Below are 22,302 nucleotides of genomic sequence, written 5' to 3' on the forward strand. Positions count from 1 at the left end.
TTGTCGTGCTGGTCCTGTAGTTGCAGCCGTCGCGTGCGCTGACGCACCAAGTACACTGCTGCCGTTAACGCCGGACAGAAGGGGAGTCACACCACCTTATGGAAAGAAGCGTAAATGGATGGAGAAGCATAGTTTACTGTAAAGCTACGTCTTAGTTTTGCTTATCTTGGCGAAAGCCGAGTACAAATCAGCATGAAGTTTTAACATCTACTCTCGTGTAATGGAAATCATGTTAAATGTTTTTTTTTTTGTTGTTGTTGGAAAAGTAGCTCGGGTAGGTAAAAAAACACACGATGAGAAGCGTTATAGGATAATACAACAGACATGCGCATTCTGACATTACCTGAGGTAATTTTTCCAGACCTTTTTCCAGAAGGTAAAAGTCACCGTAATTTCTGAGATGGCACATTTGGATGGGACTAAAATCACTGAGAAGCTATGGTAATAATTATTTTACCCCACCTCTCCGTGTAAAACTATTCCAATCCGAATAGGGGTTTAGACAGCAAAATTGTGGTCAAACCCTTATAGTTGTCACAGTTGTGTTCTGTCTGAGTCTTGTTTTCATTAGTCACATGTCTGCCATTGTTCTGTTTTCCCGCCACTCCTTTGTTTCCACGGTAACCCTCATTAGTTCATTTGTCACACCTGTTTCCTCGTTAGTCTTGTCAGCTGTGTCTCGTTTCCCTGATCTGTTTCCCTATGTATTTAAGCCCTGTGCGTTACCTTGTTCATTGTATGATCTATGTCGTACTAAGTGTGTGTGAACCTTCTGTCTGTTTTAAATGTACCAGTTATGATTTATATTGTGAGTAAAAGTTTGCATTGGAACTTTTGATTCTTCTTCTGCCTGCACCAAACCGTGACAGAAGATAGGACCGCCCAAAATGGACGATAGGGTTAAAATTTTCGTCATGGCTCAGGAGAGCCAAAACATTTTTTTCCTTTACCAATGATTTTTGCTACCTTGCCGTCACCAGCGCCCTCGATGAGAGCCTGAGTACCTTGTTCCAGATCGGGGCCACATTCAACCATCCCATCGACCTCCCAGTCACCACTGGACTGGAGGGAGACCGTCATCCGGTGTCTGGAGAGCATCGGCCGAGATGGCCACCGCCTCGCCACTTGAGCCCTCAGCCAAGATGGCTGCTGCCTCGCCGCCTGAGCCCTCAGCCAAGATGGCCACCGCCTGTACTCTCAGCCAAGATGGCCGCTGATACCTGTTCCTGCCCCAAGGACTGTCCTTATTTCCAGACCTGTTCCAGAGTCTCGCCTCGCCAAGACCACCCGTCCAGAGACTCGTCCCGCCGAGGCCCCCCGTCCAGCCAAGACCCCCTTCCTGAGTCTTCTGTCCCCGAGCCTGAGTCTTCTCTCCGCGAGCCTTTATTTGAATCTGTTTCTGAGTCTGTTCCCAAGCCGGAATCTGTTCCAGAACCTGAGCCTAAGCTGGTTCCTGAATTCACACCCAGCTTCCCTCTCCCACCTCTTCACATCTACCACCTCTCAACCCTTCTGTCACTGCCTGTCAGCCCCTCAGCTCCTCAAACCACCTTTGGGGAGGTGGGGTCGCCGTGGGTCTGCCAGCCTGCATCTCCATCCTGGTCGGTGGATCTCCGCCTCCGACCTTGGCTCCACCGTGGCCCATCAGTTCACCAGTTACGCCAGGCTCCCTCATCCCCCCCGGATCCACCTTGGTCGCTCGTCGGCCTACCCTCGCCTCTGGACCGCACTCCTCTGGCTACGCCCCGACCTCCGGCTTCATTGGACTCCTCACTCCCCTCTGTCTCCACTGCGCCCTTCTGTGACCCCGCCTGCACCTCAGTCGCCAGAGCCATTGGCTTTGCCATGTCCCACCGGATCCTCTGCGTCGCCTGGGCTCTCCGACTCCACCCTGGTCTCCTCTCCCACCTGCTCCGCCCCCGTCAGTCGGCCCCCTGGAGTCATCAGCCCTTCCTCCACCATGGCTCCTCTCTCTGTCGGCTCCCCCTGGCCGCCTGCACAGCCTGCTCCCTCCCGCCTTCCCTTCACCTACTCTTCTTCCTCCTCTGTCCGCAGTTGGTCAATCGAGAGGGGAGAGTACTGTCAAAGTTGTGTTCTTGAGTCTTGTTTTCATTAGTCACATGTCTTCCATTGTTCTGTTTTCACACCACTCCTTTGTTTCCACGGTAACCCTCATTAGTTCATCTGTCACACCTGTTTCCTTGTTAGTCTTGTCAGCTGTGTCTCATTTCCCTATGTATTTAAGCCCTGTGTTACCTTGTTCATTGTCCGATCTATGTCGTACTAAGAGTGTGTGAACCTTCTGCCTGTTTTTGATGTACCATTTATATTGTGAGTAAAAGTTTGCATTGGAACTTGATTCTTCTTCTGCCTGCACCACATCGTGACAATAGTGTGCACTATAGGCTATGTGAAAATCAACAAAAATGGCCACTTCCTGTTATACAAACACTAGCACGCTTCATTTCTGAGCTATGGAGCTCTAGTCAGAGGGAGGGAAATGAAAGCTTGTATAACCATCAGAATTACCCTACAGATGTTATTTTAGTAGTTGTAATGCTGTTATGCCTCAGGCTTGCTATTATTGCAGCCCTGCTCTAGCATTTAATTACTAATAGTCACTTAACAGAACATCATGTATTGGCTTGTGTTGAGCAAATGAGAAAGGTCTGAGAGACAGAGCTAAAGTAAAGTGTGAATTTTTTTTTGACAATGACAAAAGACAATGCACCATCACTTTTAAACAAATTTTCACTGGTAAACACTTTTTTAAAAGTTTTATTTAAAAGTTTGTTTTTTTAGTCTTCACGTTTGGCTCAGTCAACACTTCTCTAGGCATTGGTGGAGCTGGACCTCGATTACATATCACTGCCCAGAAAAGGCCTTGCAGTTGTTCAGGTTAATGCCAGACTTTCTCAAAATCCTGTGTAAATATCTGCTCTGACTCTTCAGCTTTGCCACCTTCCTCTCTGTCAGCTTTCCATTCACATTTCTCATATGCCTCCTGCTGTTTTCCCATTAAATCATCAGTTGGGTTTGTGGGCTAGGTATAACTTTTTAATATGTTGTCCTATGATGATTGTAGCTTTTTTGTCACTGAAATGAATTTTCAATTGATATGCTCAGATTCTCAATAGACACAAAGAGCGGAATTCGCTATACGAATGATGCGACTCATTCTTGTTATACAAGACCATTTGAAACTATAAAAAATGTCCATGATTGTGTTTTAAGGAAGTATTTCTATAAAAGATGTGCTCAGGAATTTGGATATTTATTAGAATATTTAGAAGAGAATGGAACCTGACAGGATGGAAATAAAAAGCTAGAGTTAGCCATTGAGGAGTTTGACAGTTAGCATATGGTGTAAAATTGTACAAATTGTGAAATTTTGTACCATATAGTTATGTCTTTTTATTTAAGGTTTAAAAAAACAAAGCAACGTACACCACAAAACATCACTGGCTTTAAAAAGAAAAATAATCCAAGCTATTATTTACTATGTTTATGCTGTTGTTTTCAGGTTAAGAATGGGGCAGTTTTTTTTTTTTTTTATTCATCTGTTTGCTCGTTCCTCTCTGTCTCTGAAAACAGACGCTATTTTTGGCTGACCTTGCAGACTCTCACGTTCCCCTTCTCAATTCAGTCAGTCACAAAAGGGGACAATATCTGAGTGACATAATGAGACATACAAGCATGAAAACACATGCATGCACACACAGCTAATCAGTGTAACAACAGACTGCACTTTGCTAATGAGTTTCCACCATAGACAGTATAAGAAGTGGACAGAGCCATCTCATTGGAACTCAGTTGAGACAGTTGAAGCCCATTTTTAGCAATTTTTGAGCACTTCCGTTCCTGACGCGCAGACTCAAACCGACTCAAACTAAGCTTGATGACGTGAACAACCTGTCTGACAGACGTTAATCTTCTAGTAGATGTGCGTGAAAATTGCCAACGTTAATCTTGCAGAGACGGGGAACTTGAGCAAAGAGTTCTTTGGCGTGAGTGAGCAGGAGTAAGTATTCCGTTGCTTTTATGGACTCATTATCTATGGGCTTCTCCCTTGACGGGACGTCCCCCCGATTGCCTGCGAGCTTCTCCTCCTGTCTGTACGGTAATTTCTGTACAGCGCGACAGAGAGTCGAGTGGTTATGACGCAATCGTTAGTCTATTTTTACTAAATCTGTTTCTACGGGGCCATAATGTAACATAGAAGGTAATGGAGCCCTTTATACATTGTCGTGTGTCTTTAGAAATAAACAATGGACAAATGGAGTCTTTAAACGCCTCAGATGTAAAGTTATTCGCTGTCAAAGTGACGCCAAAATGAATGGGAGTCAATGGAAATGCTAACGCAAGTGAAGTTCTGCTACAACATGGCGGCATCCGGCCGGCTTCAACTTCCGGTCGATGGATTAACCCCTTGGTTTCCACTGGACAAACCTGGTAGTTTGACAATACAGAAACACACACTTACACACACACACACACACACACACACACACACACACACACACACACACACACACACACACACGCACACACACACACACACACACACACACAAAAAAAAAACGGTGGAGTTAAATCCTGCACAACTTATTTCTTGGATTTCTATGATTTATGAGGACATTACATAGATGTAATGATTTTTATACTGTACAAACAATATTCTATCCCTTACACTAACCCTACCCCTAAAACTAACTATCACAGAAACATTTCAAAAAAGATCATTCTGTTTGACTTATAAGCTTGTTTCCTCATAGGGACCAAAAAAAAAAAAAATGTTTCCGCAAGGTCAAAATTTACATTTAGGTTTTGCTGATGCTATTTACAATGTATTTTTCTCCAGTGACTTGAAATGTAGGGAAAACCAGTGATAATCATCTACCACCTCCCAAAATAACAATTTTACAGCAAGGGTGTTATGAATAACTTTGCTCTTTGTGTATGTCTAGGTTAATTATATCTAACTTGATAAGATACTATATACATTTACAGTATAAATAGGTGCTAATATGTAAATAGGATTTCTAAATAAATTAACAAAACAAAAAAAAATATTGAGACATGGTGACAAGTGTACAAGTGAGACATGGTGACATCACAAAGAGATTTGGAGTACTAAGACATGCATTAATAGTAATACAGTTACAGTTATATATATATAATTGATTATACTGGCTGTAAAAAAAAAAATCATATTCACCCTCATGTTGTTACCAAAGTCAAACCTGAATGACTTTTTTCTTCAGTGGAACACAAAAGAAGATATTTTGAATAATGTTGTTAAGCAAAAAGTTTTGGTTCAAAAAGCACAATTTTAGCAGGACAAAGATGCCGTCTCAATGTGGACGGAGGCCAAGACAGAGAAAGAGATGTTTCCAAAATATATCTGGAGCAAAGAAAAGTGAACATACTGTTGCAAGGGTGGTATATCTTTTTGGCATAATTTATTGCACTATTTAGGTTCCTCAAACATCTCTTTTCTATTTTCCATCAGGCATTTCGGACTTCTGCTCTTGCCTTGGTGTGTTGCCATAAAAATAGGTTTCAGGGTGTTTCTTTAGGTTAGTGGTTAGTCCTCTGCGATAGTGTGCAAATGAAGATGGATGCTCTGTGAAAACAACATGCACACACTGCTTGGCTGTTTGTACTCGTCTGTTTATTCACAGTGAGATATTTTGAGAGCTAATTCTTTATTATGTAATGTTTCATTTCAGGAAATTACTTCTAAAAGTCATTTTTGAAATATTTGCAGATAATTAGTCTTCTCTTATCACTGCACTCCAGGTGTCCTTCCATATTGATTGAAGGGTTTCATTTGGTTGCCATGATAACAGTTTCAAATGATGTCCAGCTCTTAAGGTTCTCTCGTCTTGTCAGAGTCCACAACCATACACAAACAATGAAGACACACAATCACTTTATTGCTGTAAACACTGGGCATTTCGTCATCTTTCTTTCTTAATGTATTCTTAATTTCTGCCAGCTCTCCTGCTTGTGTACTGCATGCTTAAACAGCATTGTCTGCTTGTATAAAATTAATCAAAACTTTTAATAAAATAACTACTGGAGCATTCAATTTCGATAGCAGTTTATTTAGCATTTGCTGAGCTCTCCGCTCTCTCTGACTGTCAGCAATTCAAAACCATGTTCCCATCTCAAATCCCCAAATCAAAATGAATGGCTGGAGACTTCCCTCTGTGCATTCCCCATCACCTCACACCTTCTGTGAGGAACTTTTGAGAAGATGCACTGTAACTTGAAAAATTATAAATAAGTTCAGTTGAGTGAAATGTAAAATATGTATATAATTACCTGGGCATCTAAAATACAGAATTTTGGACATGGACATGGTTGTTAGTGAGAGCAATAAATGGTTGAATATGCTCACACACTCTTGGAAAGCTGTTCAATCAGGGGTGTTTTTTTTCCAAATGCATTCGTTAGCCAACTCTGGTAAGTTATGTCGTTACTAACAGTTCAATGATTGACCATTTCCAGAAACCAAATTTGCAAACCGCATCTCAAATTAGTGTGGTTGGAACTACAGCTCTCGACCTGCTCAATAGCAAGCTAACATGCACCTTTCATTACACTTAAATATGTAAAATTCAATCTATATATTTTTTGCATGTTAACAATCATCACCGTTTTTGAAGAGTGTGCATGTGTGTAAATGCGTAAATAAACCACATACTGTAAATAGTCTACAAGAGTGCAGCAGTTACATACTGCATGTAAACTTGATTAAAACACAGCTTTCTGTTGTTTTGCATAAATGAAATATAATAATATAAAATCAATTGAGTTGTTGATCCATCACCTGCATGCGACGTCATTAACAACAGTATAATGATGGGGGTGCAGGGAAACAGTCGCAACTAGCTAGTGCATTTCTCCAACAATGCATTGTACTATAAATAATCAGATAGTTTTGACTTTATATGGGAAACGTACCCCAGATACATTTAACTGTTTTAGAAATATTTTATTTTTAGTAATATGTGGTATTCAATGTTTTATAACCATACAACCAAACATGAAGACAATTTTAATGGATAGTTCATCCAAAAATCTAAATTCTGTCTTCATTTACTCAACCTTCCAAACTTTTTTTTCTCTGTGTAACACAAAAGAAGATATTTTAGGGTTAAATGATAACATAATTTTAATTTCTGGGTGAACTGCCTCTTGAGGAGTGAGAATAACGTCTCTGGTTACGTATGTAACCCTAGTTCCCTGAAGGGAACGAGACGCTGCGTGAAAACGCTGTGGGAACGCCCTGCATGAGTGCGTCATGAAGCACGTATGAAATCAATCCAATGGTGAGACGGAACGTTATAGGCGGGTGACGTCATCGACCAGGAAACTATAAAGCACTCCCAAAACACAAGCGCGTCAGCTTCTGATAGACTGAAGCAAGTGCTCTCAGGCATGCCGGGAGTATGGCATAGACCAGCAGCGTCTCGTTCCCTTCAGGAAACTAGGGTTACATACGTAACCAGAGACGTTCCCTATCAGGGAACTCGAGCTGTGTGAAAACGCTGTGGGAACGCCAATACCCACAACGGCATACGAGCAAGTGTCCGTCGTGTGAAGTCAGGGCGCACATTCTGACGAATGTGCCCTGGAGTGGAACTGAAATCAAGATGATAAAATCTGACGAATGTATGTGGTGAGGACCAGCCTGCCACATCACAAACGTCCTGAAGTGAAACTCCTGACAAAAGAGCTTAAGAGGCAGCCATACTCCTAGTCGAGTGAGCTCGTACAGCCAAAGGTGAAGGCTGACCAGCCGAGTCGTAAGCAAGTGAGATGGCCTCAACCACCCACTTGCTCATCCTCTGCTTAGACGCAGGACACCCCTTCTTGGGTGGTCCAAAACACACAAACAACTGTTCAGAATTCCTCCACAGGGCAGCTCTGTGGACGTAAGCATCTAAAGCCCTAACTGGGCAGAGCAGATTAAGCTTCTCCTGGTCCGACGTCAGAAAAGGAGGAGGACAGAAGGTTTGCAGTACAATAGGCCTAACCGTATTAGTTGGAAGCTTAGGAACATAGCCCGGTCTAGGGTGGAGAAAAGCTTTTACCATGCCGGGCGCGAATTCCAAGCACGAGGGAGAAACCTAGAGAGCTTGAATGTCACCAATTCTTTATAGGGAAGAAATAGCAAGCAGAAAGATAGTTTTGAGAGTAATACATTTCTCAGAAACCTCTTCAATGGGCTCGAAAGGAGCAAGGGAGAGGCCTTCTAAAACAATGGCCAGGTTCTCGGCACCCTCGTGCGAGCTGCTGGCCTCAGCCTCAAAGTGCCACGAAGGAAACGAGATATAAGTAGGTGTCTCCCCAGAGAGATTCCACTTAAAGGGACATGGTAAGCAGATAAGGCCGCCACGTACACCTTCAGTGTGGAGGGGGATAACCCTGTGGAGAAGCGCTCCTGCAGGAATTCCAGCACTGCACCCACCGGGCAGTTAACTGGGTCCAACCGGTGTTCTCCACACCAAGAGGTGAAAAGTTTCCACCTCAAGGCATATAATTTCCTAGTGGCCGGAGCTCTGGGGTGGAGGGGGGTCTCCACGACCTCAGTCGAGAGACCAGATTCTATGAGCTGGGCCCCCTCAGAGGCCAAGCCCAAAGTTTCCACAGCTCTGGGCGGGGGTGAAGTATCGACCCACTCGCCTTAGAGAGAAGGTCCCTCCTGATTGGAATCTCCAGAGGAGAGCCTACAAGGAGAGACACAAGGTCCGCAAACCATACTCGGGCCGGCCAGTACGGGGCTACCAACAGTAGACTGACCCCGTCCCGGCGAACCCTTTCCAGAACTCCTGGGAGCAGAGCAATCGGGGGAAATGTGTACAGACGTGACCTCGGCCACGCCTGTACCATAGTGTCCAACCCCAGAGGGGCTGGATGACTTAGATAGAACCATAGTGTATAGTGTGATGTCTCCTTGGATGCAAAAAGGTCTACTTCGGGACGACCGAAATGATTCCAAAGGAGCTCCACCGCCTCGGGGTGGAGTCTCCATTCCCCGGGCCTCGGCCCCTGCCTCGACAGGATGTCTGCCCCCTGATTTAGATACCCTGGGATATAAATCGCCCTCAATGACAGAAGTTTCCCCTGGGACCATAGAAGGATCTGGCGAGCCAGCTTGTATAACGGGCGCGAACGCAGACCCCCCTGATGGTCGATGTAAGAGACCACCGACGTGTTGTCTGATCGGACAAGAACATGATGACCTCTCAGGTCTGGGAGGAAGTGTTTCAGAGCCTGAAACACTGCCAACATTTCTAGACAATTTATGTGCCACGAGAGATGATGGCCCTGCCACAGACCCTGAGCTGGGCAACCACTCATGATCGCCCCCCAGCCCGTGAGGGAAGCATCCGTGGTTAGCGTTACGCGATGACAAGGAGCTCCCAGCACGGGCCCATGGGACAGGAACCAAGGTTACACCCAGAAAAGTGGTCCTCTGAAGTGGAGATAGCACACTCTTCTTGGGAGTGTGTTTTTGCCTTCTCGAGTGTACACGAGAAGGCAAAAATCTTTCATCCAATTTACTCTTAGATCTGGACTCCTGCCTATCAGCTGGCCACTCAATGATTAATTTCTCAACAGCTCGAGTGAGCACCTCCATAAGCTCCTCACTAGCGGGAGACTGAAGTGACGAGTCCCAAGTCTCTGCTGTGTCAATACTTTCAACATCCAGCTCCTCAGAACTGGATAGTTGAAGAACTGGTGCCTCAGCCTGGGCGGAAGAAACCGCAGCGTGTGCTTCCAAACCCAGGACTGGGGCACTGGATCTAACAGGTAAAGGCTGAGATAAGGCAGAGCCCGTCTCAGACCCCTCTGTTAGATCTATTTGCGATCCCCACGACAAGCGCCGCCGCTCTGCCTCGACAGCAGAGGGACCCAAGCCGCGAGGAGCGCGCACCGAACCGCCCTCCTCGAAGAGCGATCGGCGGGAGCGCAGCGTCCGTACAGGTAGACGCTCGCAATGCTCACCCTCAGCCCCTTCGAGAGCTGACTGGGCATGCTGATAGGGAACTTGGGATTTCTCTGGAATAAAAGACTTGGCATCTTGATTGAGTGTGTGTGTGTGTGCGTGTTAATCTTGATGAAGAAGATCATATTCGATATCTCACACTACAGATAAAAAAAACGTCAAGGTTTTAGTCCAGTTGGAGGCTGAATGGTCAACTTCACTATCACTATGCTAAAACTGGACATGATTTATATACTGGATGTGCGTGTATGAGTTAGTGTTGGTTATGTCGAGTTTGGCATAATTGAGTGTTGCTGTCAGAAGAGATTTCATGTATTTTAGCATGCACATCAGTCATGATTAATTAGTTGACAGTGTGGATTTTAATAAGAAAGTACAGAGATGTGTGTGTTTGGAAGTGTGTAAGAACCATTAGCCTAATCTCAGCTCCTTTGAGACAGGCAAACACACAGTTGTGAAGTTGTAAAGTCGAAAGTGCATGATAAATAAAGTTATTTATTGTCTCCCAAAAGAAAGAATCGACTCTGAACCACTTAAACGAGTCATCTGTAGTTCGAATACCACTGCGTTACAGTTCCACATCACTAGATAAGTAATTTGCATAATGCCCACCTATGTTGTACTTTGTCTGCCCATGAACAACTTGACCAGCCCTCAAACGTCATTTTACTGACAACTGCTTCTAAAAACTCTTCTCAAAGAGTTCAACGCGGGATTTACAAAATGCTTGCTCTTGATAGATGGGTTAGTACCAGTCAGTTCCCAGTTTATTTGGACCAGCTTGGTCCTCAGAATCACAACATGTAAGTAAGAATAATTATTGATGTATACATTTTCTACCGGGTGTTCAAAATACGTAGTTTTGTGTTTTATATTGTGTACGTTTCCGGCTAACTGGCTGACTCACGTCATTAATGTCTTACTGTTTTACCAAAATAGTTCTGCAAATCAGCTGTGGGCCACTATTACCTAAAACTGTCTATTAATGCAGATTGTCTGTCGTTCTTACTACTTTGAGTAAAGATAAAGGACGTTATAGTGCCTGGCTAAGGTATGCACTCTTCTTTGCTCCTCAAATACATAAAATGATAATGTTACAGAAGGAACGCATGAACAGAAATGTTAAAATACTGATTCTGCTCTGCTCAAAATGAAAATTCTGACATCATATACATCGGTTGTTTCAAACCTGTATGAATTTATTTATTCTGCTGAACACAAAAGAAGATATTTTGAAGATTGTCGGTAACCAAACAGTTGATGGACCCCCATTGACTTCCATAGTATTTTTTTTCTATACTATGGAAGTCAATGGGGCTCATCAACTGTTTGGTTATCCATATGCTTCAGAATATCTTGTTTTGTGTTCAGCAGAAGAAAGAAATTCATACAGGTTTTGAACAAGTCGAGGTTGAGTAAGTGATAACAGAATATACATTTTTGGGTGAACAGTCCCTTTAATCCCCAATGAACTAATAATTGAAGAGTGAGGGGATATGAGAATAATCAAATGTCTAAATTAACATTGAAAATAAAATTAGTAATAATCTCAGTGTCAACTTTATAGTGATTTAAAATTGGCGTCAGACTGAGTACAGAGCTAAAGTAAAATTGAAACTAAATTCCCATTAATCAAGTGAACTCTACAGAAGCGCAAGTAAAAGATCTACATGCATTATACCTTCGCCCACAACGTTAGATTCCGTCGTTGGGCCAATGGGTGGTCCTTACACAATAACATCAATATTTTTCTTCAGCCTGTTTCCACTTGTGCACTGATCATCTTCTGTTAACAAGGAAACTGATCAAAATAGCAAGCTTCGTTAAACAGCTGTCTGCAGTGGGTTGTTTATGAGTGTATGTCTGCGCGTGAGTTTGTGTAATAATGCCCTTGCCAGTCAATAGCACTTAATAAATATCAGTAATTATGAGAAACACTGGGTTTAATGCCAGTTGGCTTGTTGTAGCCTTGCTGCTCATTGCGCCCATGTAGTGTGTGAGTGTGTGTTAATGCTCAAAATTAAAATGAGAGGATTGCATGACAAAAAAGCCAACAGAATGATGTTTTCCCCTGTTGTGTTGCATGACCTTGTATACAATATTTTCTCTCTACCTCTCTCATTGATAAATGTCATTTCTCATAATGTCTCGGAGGGTTTTCTGCTCAATTGTTTCTTGAAGGTTGATGGGCATCAGAACTTCCCACGGGGAAGAGTGTGCAGGGAACTGCTTGTCTGGAGTATGAGTGCCTACATAGCCCTATTATACAGTATATGGATGTGCTCACGTGTTTCATGTGTGTATGTGTGTGTGTGCATGTATACCACCATGCTCATGTGCATGGGACCACACATGTACAGCTGTGAAAATAACGTCTATTTTTGGTGCCAGTGGCCCCTCAGGATATTGAGCGCTTCAGAATGGCGCTCCTTTGAAGCGGTTTATCCTTAGCCAAAGGACACTTTCTCTCCTGGCAAAATATGGTTCAAAATATATCTAGTGATAGCCAGTTCAATAAAGATTGCTGTAAAACACATGGCTCTATATATTCGTTGTCTGTCTTATGACACTATATCATCCTGCTTCATTTGATATCTCTAATAAAAAATAAAGAAATAAAGAAATAAAAATCAGTGGTTTCTCAATACTGATCACATTCACACAATTTGACTCATTGGATTGTGGGAGCTTGGTGGGGATAAGCTTGCTGTGTTTGTACATAAATATAAGTATTGTTAATCAATTAAACAATTAAAGAGAATTACATTATATGGTTACTGATTCAGCAAATTAATTTAATTAATTTGCTAAAAAAAGCCCCCAAATTATGATAATTTGAGGCATTATATTTCTGAGCCAGAAAAATTAATATATTGTTTGTTATTTATATGATTGAACATAAGCTTATCAAAGTTGTTGTGTCCCTATACCATCGGAAAATCCTTTATTTAATTTTAAGTACATGTCAGGGGGCATTATTAATAAATAAATTAATTAATTACTTTAAAAAATGTACATGATATTTTTATTTGGTTGGTAAAGTGGTTGCAGGTTAACCACCACTGTCGATTAATGGGTACATAAATCACTCAAGATTATGTATATCATTTTTAAAATGTCTCAAAAATGGTCTTAAAGACCAGTTTTGTACGTTTTTTGTATTAACGTTTTTTTACGCAATTCGGTGATGACGTCACGTTGGGGGAGGAAAGTGGAGAAAAGGTAGCCTCAGCCTAGTATTAGAACTATGGCGACTGACTGGGATGAGGACGAGGTGGCAAGAGCCAACATGTATGATGGCCCACAGCCGTATAATTTCGAACCTGCCAAGAGGTGAGAGGGCAAATGAGGAATAGCTGGGTTTCAGTCACGTGATTATGATGACGCGCGGAATTCAGATGGAGGGCAGGGGAGTGAAGAGCGCAATGGACGAGATGGAGGAAAGTCCGTACTGTACTACTTTACACGCTATTACAAGAGAAAGATGTAAACAAAAAATCAAACATATGTTGGACGTGATCCTTACGTTATGAAGAGGTGCGATTTTCAACTGAATTGAAAGATTTTCCTGCCATCGAGGCGGTAGATATCAGCAACTACCTCGTCTTACAGACATACTTTGACTTTACAAAGTTCGTAAATGTTACACGTTACACAAACATAGCCACTTAAGTTGTATTAACTCACCATTGACGAAGTGATCACTGCACAAACGAGCATTTTCCCATTCGGCTCCTCCCGACCGCAGACGTAGGTTTGCAAGCCGTTTTTCCGGAGTTTTTCGGTCAATTTCTTTAATTTTCCCCCTTTATGAACAACAACTTTTGGTACACGATAAAAACTCCTCGTGGTTTGATCGATTTAAGTAACCATAAACGACGCAAAACATAGGCATTTTGAGTTTGTTATAGTGCTTTCTAAATACAGCAAATCACTTCCTGCCCTCCATTTGCATTTCGCGCCATGGCAACGCAGTGGCGTGACGTCATATGAAAACAAGCTATTGCCAAGAACTGATGGCCGTCAAAGCCAATTAAATGCATGGTCCGAGGAGAATGAGTGGAGAGTTGGTGAAGTGTCCTGGTGAGTTGCTATCATTTAGCAATGCAGCAATGAGCACTGGAGCTAGTCTACGAGCAGCAGTGCACAATAACGACACATATTTTTTTTTTGACTGTCATTGAATAGCACCGAGTGAAAAATCAACGTTTTCTTTATATCTAGTGGCAGTGGTCATGACTTTAGGTCAGATAAGTACCGGTAGCCTTTGTCATAGTGTCGTAGTACTGGTAAACTTTGTCTTTGTCATCTAGAAATAGAAGGCATCATGCTAGCTATATAGGTGTTTCTAAGCGTATATCTCTTCCTCCGGTGAAAATGTAATAACTAGACGCGGTAGGCGCGAATTTGACGCGCTATTCACGTCTGGTGTGAACGCAGCATAGCACGGACAAATTGTACCCACTGTTTGAGGGTTGCCTTGTCCTTCATAGGGAAGTCATGGACCCTGTGTCCTGTTTGGGTGGAGTTTTTACACCCAGCACAAACACAGTAGTTCACCATTGTCAATCTACCTACTATATATTTCTATCTATTTATCTATCTAGCTGCTAGCTATCTATGCTAACGTTATGCTATCTGGCTGTCTGCCTATCTCTCTCTATACTAGCTTATCTATCTATATCTATCTATCTGTCTCTCTATATCCAGTCTATCTATATCTGTGTATTTATATATTTATCTATAATCTGCTCTATCTGAATACTCTCGTCTACTACTCGTCTCTCTAGTCACTCTCAATGCTCTCAAGGCGGACTTTGGTAAATTCTCTCCCCAAGGTGACGTAATGCAATGCATTGTGGGGGAAAGGAGAATCGTTGTAAACCGCTGTAAGATAGTACCTACTTTTTCGTAGTAAAATGTCTTTATACAGCTTAACTATTGAACCGGGGGGAAATATTTAATAGATATTTAGGAGATACATTGATATTAGTTAAAAAAATATATTTATTTTCAAATAACACTACAGGCTACATGCCCTTATCCTTTATAAACTGTCATTACATTTACCTAGGCGTCATCCATTAATCTATTCTCTCACTGCTTTGCATTGGCTAGTGACCTGTGGCATCAGATGGCCTGTTATTGATTGGGCTATGTTTGGCTCACTGTGATGACTTTAGGTTTTGAAAACTCTGTGCCCTTTTTAAATGACACAAGATAACTTTGATGTTTGCCAATATTCTCTTCTATAATGGCAAAGATAGAAAGTCCGATGTCTGGTCAGTTCTTGAGAGGGCAGAGTGGCTAGGTGTTTGAAAAGCTTAGCCCATAGTCACTGTTTGGGGTCATTATGACCCCACTGGACTTTTCCTTGATTTTTTAAAAATGTTCCCTTCATCTCAGGGCCATAAAACTCTGTGACTTTTCCTACATAATCTATCTAAATATGCACAAAAAAACTGGGTTCGATTCGGTTGTTCTAAAGGTGTGTAAATTTTTTTTTACCATTTAAGGGGTTTGGGGTCAAAATGACCCCAATTGAAAATGAATGGGAAAATGAAAAAAATGACTTTTTTTATTTTGTTTGTCAAAAAAATAAAAGTAAATCCATTATAAATCTGAAATGTTCTACATATAAACCAAGGTCTGGTCCTAGAGCATAAATAGAAAGTAGAACAAACTTTTTATCTCATACACACACACTGACACACACACACAAACACACACATGTCCTGACTGCAACAGAGAGCATTTTTACAGAAATTGGCAAATAAAATAAACAAAACTGGCATAAATTAAAAAAAAAAAAGACATCTAAATCAAGGTCTGGTCCTAGAGCATAAACACAAAGTGGAACGAACTTTCTATCTCATACACACGCACACACACACACATACACACACAGACACAAATCTATGTGACTGCAACAGAGAGCATTTTTTTTACAGAAATTGGCAAATAAAATAATCAAAACTGGCATAAATAAATAAAAAAATTACATATAAATCAAGGACTGGTCCTAGAGCATAAACACAAAGTGGAACGAACTTTCTATCTCATACACACACACACACAAACACACACAAACACACACATGTATGTGACTGCAACCGAGAGCATTGTTACAGATATTGGCAAATAAAATAAACAAAACTGGCATAAATCTAAAAAAATATATATTTAAATCAAGGTCTGGTCCTAGAGCATAAACACAAAGTGGAACGAGCTTTCTATCTCACACACACACACAGCCACACACACACAAACACACACATGTATGCAAATGTATGCATCCTGTTCATTACAGTTTATTGGTGCTGTTGTTTTGTATTATATTGGTTTATTTACTTGGTTTATTTAATTTATTTTGTTCTAAAATCTCTTGTTCTAAAAAAATAAATAATTCTTGATAAATAATTTTCTGAAATAAATAGTGTGTGATTACAATCATGTCATAGTGCTGACTTGTAATGTTTATGCAAATGTATGTATAATAATTTGCAAAAACAATAATTCAAAATATATCAGACAACAACAACAAACTCTAAATTTGACATATATATTTTGTGAATTGCATAAAATATTTTTATCATATATATCAAGTTGTTAGGAGAATTTGAAGCATCAAGACAAATGAAGGGAAAATGAATGAGTCTCTATGGACCTCTATTGGACAGATGTGGTCATTGCACAATAATTCCTTAACTGTAAGAAAAACAGTTTTTCGACTAACCACCAGATGGTAGTATTTTATCCCTAACACATAGAGCAATGTCCAAAAACTATTTAGATTTAATTATCATCATCATTTAAGTGATTTTTTCTTTAAAAAATCATTTTTCATGTGCCAATTTATGGCCTAGTTATGTAATTGTGCAGTAAATATGTAGAAAACCTAAAAATTTCCCAAAAAACACAGCATTATTGTATAGTTGAGAAGTGAATTAAAAAAATTATATATAGTTTTCCATATAAAAAATTTATATTTCCTTATGCAATCACTCTTTAAAAGTTTGGGGTCAATACGACCCCAAACCACTTAAGCGTCGTCCTTTTTAAACAGTGACTAAGGGTTAGATTACCACAATAAAAACATGTTTGACCTTCTGAAATTCTGAAACTGCTAGCATAGGAAAGTTCATGCTTAACCCATTGAGAAAGAAAACATACTTTCAAATAATATAATAATAATGAAATAAAAGACCACTTTGTTTCTTAACACACTTAAGTACACTTTTAAGTACATTTTAAATCATTATGCTTAAACAGTCGTTTGTCATGCTTTACCCCTTAAATGCATAACTGTTTTGGCAATCATTATTACATATTTGGGTCTTTAGCGACCCGAATATATATATCAACACAAATGGATCTCTACCTATCGCGAGTTAATATAAAACTCTCCTGATATTAGAGTAACAATTACAGAAGAATAAAATAAAACATAATTTGTTACTTTTTATAGCTTGGAAGGGTCAGTTTGAGCAGAAGTTTATACCATCATCATCACTGTCCTCGTCAGAGCTCATTTCCAAGTACATTCAGCATCTGGCTCATATTCGCGATCTCAAACATCATTTTCAACATCTTCAAAATCAATATTTGATCGCTGACAGCTTCTTCACCAGATCCACCATCAAGTGATAGTGACACTACTATTTGATTGCATAGTAAATCGCAGAGCCATTTCAAGTTTTACTATTCTTTTATTTTCTTCCTGCGGTAACTGAGTAAAACATCACTTCATTATTGAGTAAAAAATATACTCACACAGTTAGACACCTCGGGTTGTTAGCGACCCTATAGAATTGTTTTTTACAAAAAATGAATAGGAAAACAAACAGGCATTCTTTTATAATGTATTGTTTGTTTATAATGAATTGATTGAGGAATACTAAGAAGGTTGATGCCTAACTTTAAAAAATGAATGAGAAGGAGGGTAGTGAATGACTTCCCAGGTCACTAAAGACCCGAGGAAGGGTTAAACACTTAAACAAGTCCTAATATACCATTTATGTACACTTTTGGTACCAATATGTACCTTTGAGGTACTAATATGCACTCTTTAGGTACAAAGGTTTACCTCTTGAAAGGGTACTGCCCCAGTGACAGCTTTTACCTTTGGAGGCTTTACCCAAGTAAAACATTCCTGGAGAAACCTGTTAGCACTCACAGATGTTGTATGGCATTAATCAGCAGACGCTAACTAGGCCGTTCTAACCAACCAAACCTTGATCCCTGGACTTTACCTGTCACAATGCCTAAAATAGACCACATTTATGGAGTCATCATTAAACTGTTTGTATTTGATAAGAATTGCTGAATTTAGCGGTTTAAAAACAGAGCATATATTAGAGCACAATAAAGCCGAGGTAAATAATTCAAAAAAACAAAAAAACAAAAACAAATCAGGGCTACACTTGACCCACTTTTAGTTCCATATGGGAACTAAAATGATCTGAATTACGGTTGTCTTGTGTACTAAAGGAAAGAGAGTTCAGGCCTAACATTTATTTCCTGAAACCCAAATTAAACCCTCCACACACTCACACAACAGCTCACATGAACACAAGCTCCAAAAATAAACCTTTTCCACTTCCTACTGTGTTCAAATTACTGAAATTCTCACTGCCTAGCCTCCCCCACTCTATCTTTATTTTTCACTTTTCTGGTACTTTTTCTCTCGCAAACACACATACACAATCGTTGCTGTGGCCTTGGTCCAGCATCGCTACCTCTCAGCAAATTACCTCTGATTACTGAAAGAGCCAGTGCGCAATCAATACACTCAGCCAAGGGGAAAATCTCTCTCTCTTTCTTTTCTTTCGTTTGTCTCTAGGTCACCCTTTTGCCCTCTTATTTCTCATGCATTTCAATAGGTCATAAGCAGGACCAGATGAACTCTGCAGACAGTTTCCACATTTTCAATATTGGTTGTGGAAAAAAATAAGTAAGATTCTGTAAAATTATGTTCAACATATTTATTGCAGAGCCATAACCAGTATAGACATTGATGGGGACTTGCCCCCCAATGTTCAGATTAGTGTCAATTCCTTCCTTCCTTCCTTCCTTCCTTCCTTCCTTCCTTCCTTCCTTCCTTCCTTCCTTCCTTCCTTCCTTCCTTCCTTCCTTCCTTCCTTCCTTCCTTCCTTCCTTCCTTCCTTCCTTCCTTCCTTCCTTCCTTTTCTTAATGCATGTTACTGGTCTTATTGGGATGAATTGCTCATTCATGTATTTTTTGACTTTGTAATTTTTATTCAGAATGTCCTATCCTTCTCTTAATAATCATACTTAATCACATGTTGATTGCAAGTAAATAAAAATGTATGATAGTTTACATGTATTTTAAATGCAATTAGAATAACTACTAGCTTAACAGTGTTTTTGACCCACTTAAGTATAGGACTTAAGTACATATTTATAAATAATATTATAATAACTTATATTGTCTTTGAAATATGGTTATATATATATATATATATATATATATACAAGTATTTATGGATAAATTAAAATATACTTTTATGTAATTTATACTGAAACGTGTACTTGTAATTACACATGAATTGTATTGAAGTTGCAAATTTTAATTTCATTGAAACATTGGTCACACTTTATATTAGGCGTCTTTAACAACTGCACTTGTATTAAAAACATTGTTAGGTACAATGCATGTATTGTGTTCATGATATATTGCAAAACACTTTTGCTGCTATTGAGGGGGGAAACAGATACAGTAGTCAGGGACAGGTTTAGTGCTATAGGTTTAAGGTGTAAGGTCAACAGTGTAAGTGTGACGATCTGCGGCTGGAGTGCCCGCTTGAGCCTCTGGGGGGCACTCCTTCCTAGTTTATTGTTTCCTTTAGGTTTCACCCTGGACTGATTTTGGTTGATTTCATGCACCTGTGTTTGATTATCTTGTTTAGCGCACCTGTCTTAAGCCTGAGTTTTCCCTTGGTTCATTGCTCAGTATTGTATGTGTCTCACTGCATCCTAAGCGTTTTCCTAGTTCCTTAGTGTTTCCTAGTTTCACGGTTCCTGGACTCCCTGCCTGTTTCTGGTCTTCCCGTTTGCCTCATCCTTGCATTATATGTTTGCTGATCTGGACTGCTCACCTGGTTTTGACATCTGCCTGTTCTCTCGTACCTGTTTCTGGATTGTCCTCTCAATAAAGCCTGCATTTGGATCACCACTGTCTGTTTCCACCGAGCAGTTCATGACAGAATACTGAGCCCCTACTGATCCAGCGGCTGAGAGGAACACGGACCTCGATATGGATCCCACAGCGCAGATCGTAAGCCTCCGTCAAGGAGAACGTCCTCTCAAGGTTTTTGTGACAGATTTTTTGAAGCTCGCTCGTCAGTCCTACTTGAATGATTTCTGTTTGATGATGTTCTTTCGGGGAGGACTGTCTGAACCACTCGGCTCTGCTATACCGTTTCCGAGTTCAAGCTGGACTCTTACTCAATATATTGACCTGGCCTTTTCCATGAGCGGTTCGCTTTTTACTGTGGATTTTTTGGAACTTTTCCTTCACAAAAGATCCGACGATTCGCCATTGTACAAGGTACCCACTGAATCCACGCATCAAGTGTCTCCCGGTGAATCAGCGCTTCACACGTGCTCCGCCGAGTTTGCGCTACATGAAAGCCCACTTGAACCAGCGCTTCGTAAAGGGTCCGCCGTATCCACGCAACATGTGAATCCCGACGTTCTAACACTTCACGTAAGCTCCGTTATATTCCTGCCTCAAGAGTTTTCTACTGAGTCTGAGCGCGTGCCAGCCGAATCTTCTGAGTCTTCCAGTGAGTCAAGTGCATCGTCTTCTGAGTCTTCCAGTGAGTCAAGTGCATCGTCTTCTGAGTCTTCCAGTGAGTCAAGTGCATCGTCTTCTGAGTCTTCCAGTGAGTCAAGTGCATCGTCTTCTGAGTCTTCCAGTGAGTCAAGTGCATCGTCTTCTGAGTCTTCCAGTGAGTCAAGTGAGTCAAGAGTCAAGTTCCAAGTCAAGTTCCAAGTCAAGTGAGTCAAGTTCCAAGTCAAGTGAATCCAGCCAAGTGAAAGTTTCAAGCCCAGTGAAGCGCCGTCGCAGGAGGAGGACTCGTTTGGCTCGCCAGGCTCCGGAGGGCGTTCCCAGATGCCTCGCCCTGCCGGCCCCGCCTCTGCGCCTCGCCCCGCCTCTGCGCCTCGCCCTGCCGGCCCCGCCTCTGCGCCTCGCCCTGCCGGCCCCGCCTCTGCGCCTCGCCCTGCCGGCCCCGCCTCTGCGCCTCGCCCTGCCGGCTCCGCCTCTGCGCCTCGCCCTGCCTGCGCCCTTCAAGCTCCGGGAGGGCTTTCCTGAACCTGTGAATTTCCCCAAGTATTTTTTTGGGGGGGGCAGTAGGTACTCTGTGAGGGCCATGGAGGTGACGCTGACATGGACCTCATCTGAGTCTGCTCCGCCCTCGTCTCCCTCCGAGTCTGCTCCGCCCTCGTCTGAGTCTGCTCCGCCCTCGTCTCCCTCCGAGTCTGCTCCGCCCTCGTCTGAGTCTGCTCCTCCCTCGTCTCCGTCCGAGTCTGCTCCGTCCTGGTCCCCTTCCAAGTGTGCTCACCCATGGTCTCTTGCCCTGCTCTGGTCTCCAGGCCCCAGGTCACTCCATGGGCCTGGCCCCCTGCCTCTCCACGGGCCTGGCCCTCCATCCCATCCCCCGTCGACCTCCCTCCGGAGCTCTTAGGAGCGTCTGGAAGCCGCTCCTTAGAGGGGGGGTTATGTGACGATCTGCGGCTGGAGTGCCCGCTTGAGCCTCTGGGGGGCACTCCTTCCTAGTTTATTGTTTCCTTTAGGTTTCACCCTGGACTGATTTTGGTTGATTTCATGCACCTGTGTTTGATTATCTTGTTTAGCGCACCTGTCTTAAGCCTGAGTTTTCCCTTGGTTCATTGCTCAGTATTGTATGTGTCTCACTGCATCCTAAGCGTTTTCCTAGTTCCTTAGTGTTTCCTAGTTTCACGGTTCCTGGACTCCCTGCCTGTTTCTGGTCTTCCCGTTTGCCTCATCCTTGCATTATATGTTTGCTGATCTGGACTGCTCACCTGGTTTTGACATCTGCCTGTTCTCTCGTACCTGTTTCTGGATTGTCCTCTCAATAAAGCCTGCATTTGGATCACCACTGTCTGTTTCCACCGAGCAGTTCATGACAGTATGATAGATGTAACTAGTGTCAATAGATGTAACTAAAGAAATTTATTACAGCTGTAAGCATGCAATTTTTAAATATAAAAAAATCCATGCACACAATTGT

The sequence above is a fragment of the Rhinichthys klamathensis genome, unplaced genomic scaffold (genome assembly GCF_029890125.1).
Source record: "Rhinichthys klamathensis goyatoka isolate OS25496 unplaced genomic scaffold, OSU_Roscu_1.1 h1tg000512l_1, whole genome shotgun sequence".
Classification (NCBI taxonomy): domain Eukaryota; kingdom Metazoa; phylum Chordata; class Actinopteri; order Cypriniformes; family Leuciscidae; genus Rhinichthys; species Rhinichthys klamathensis.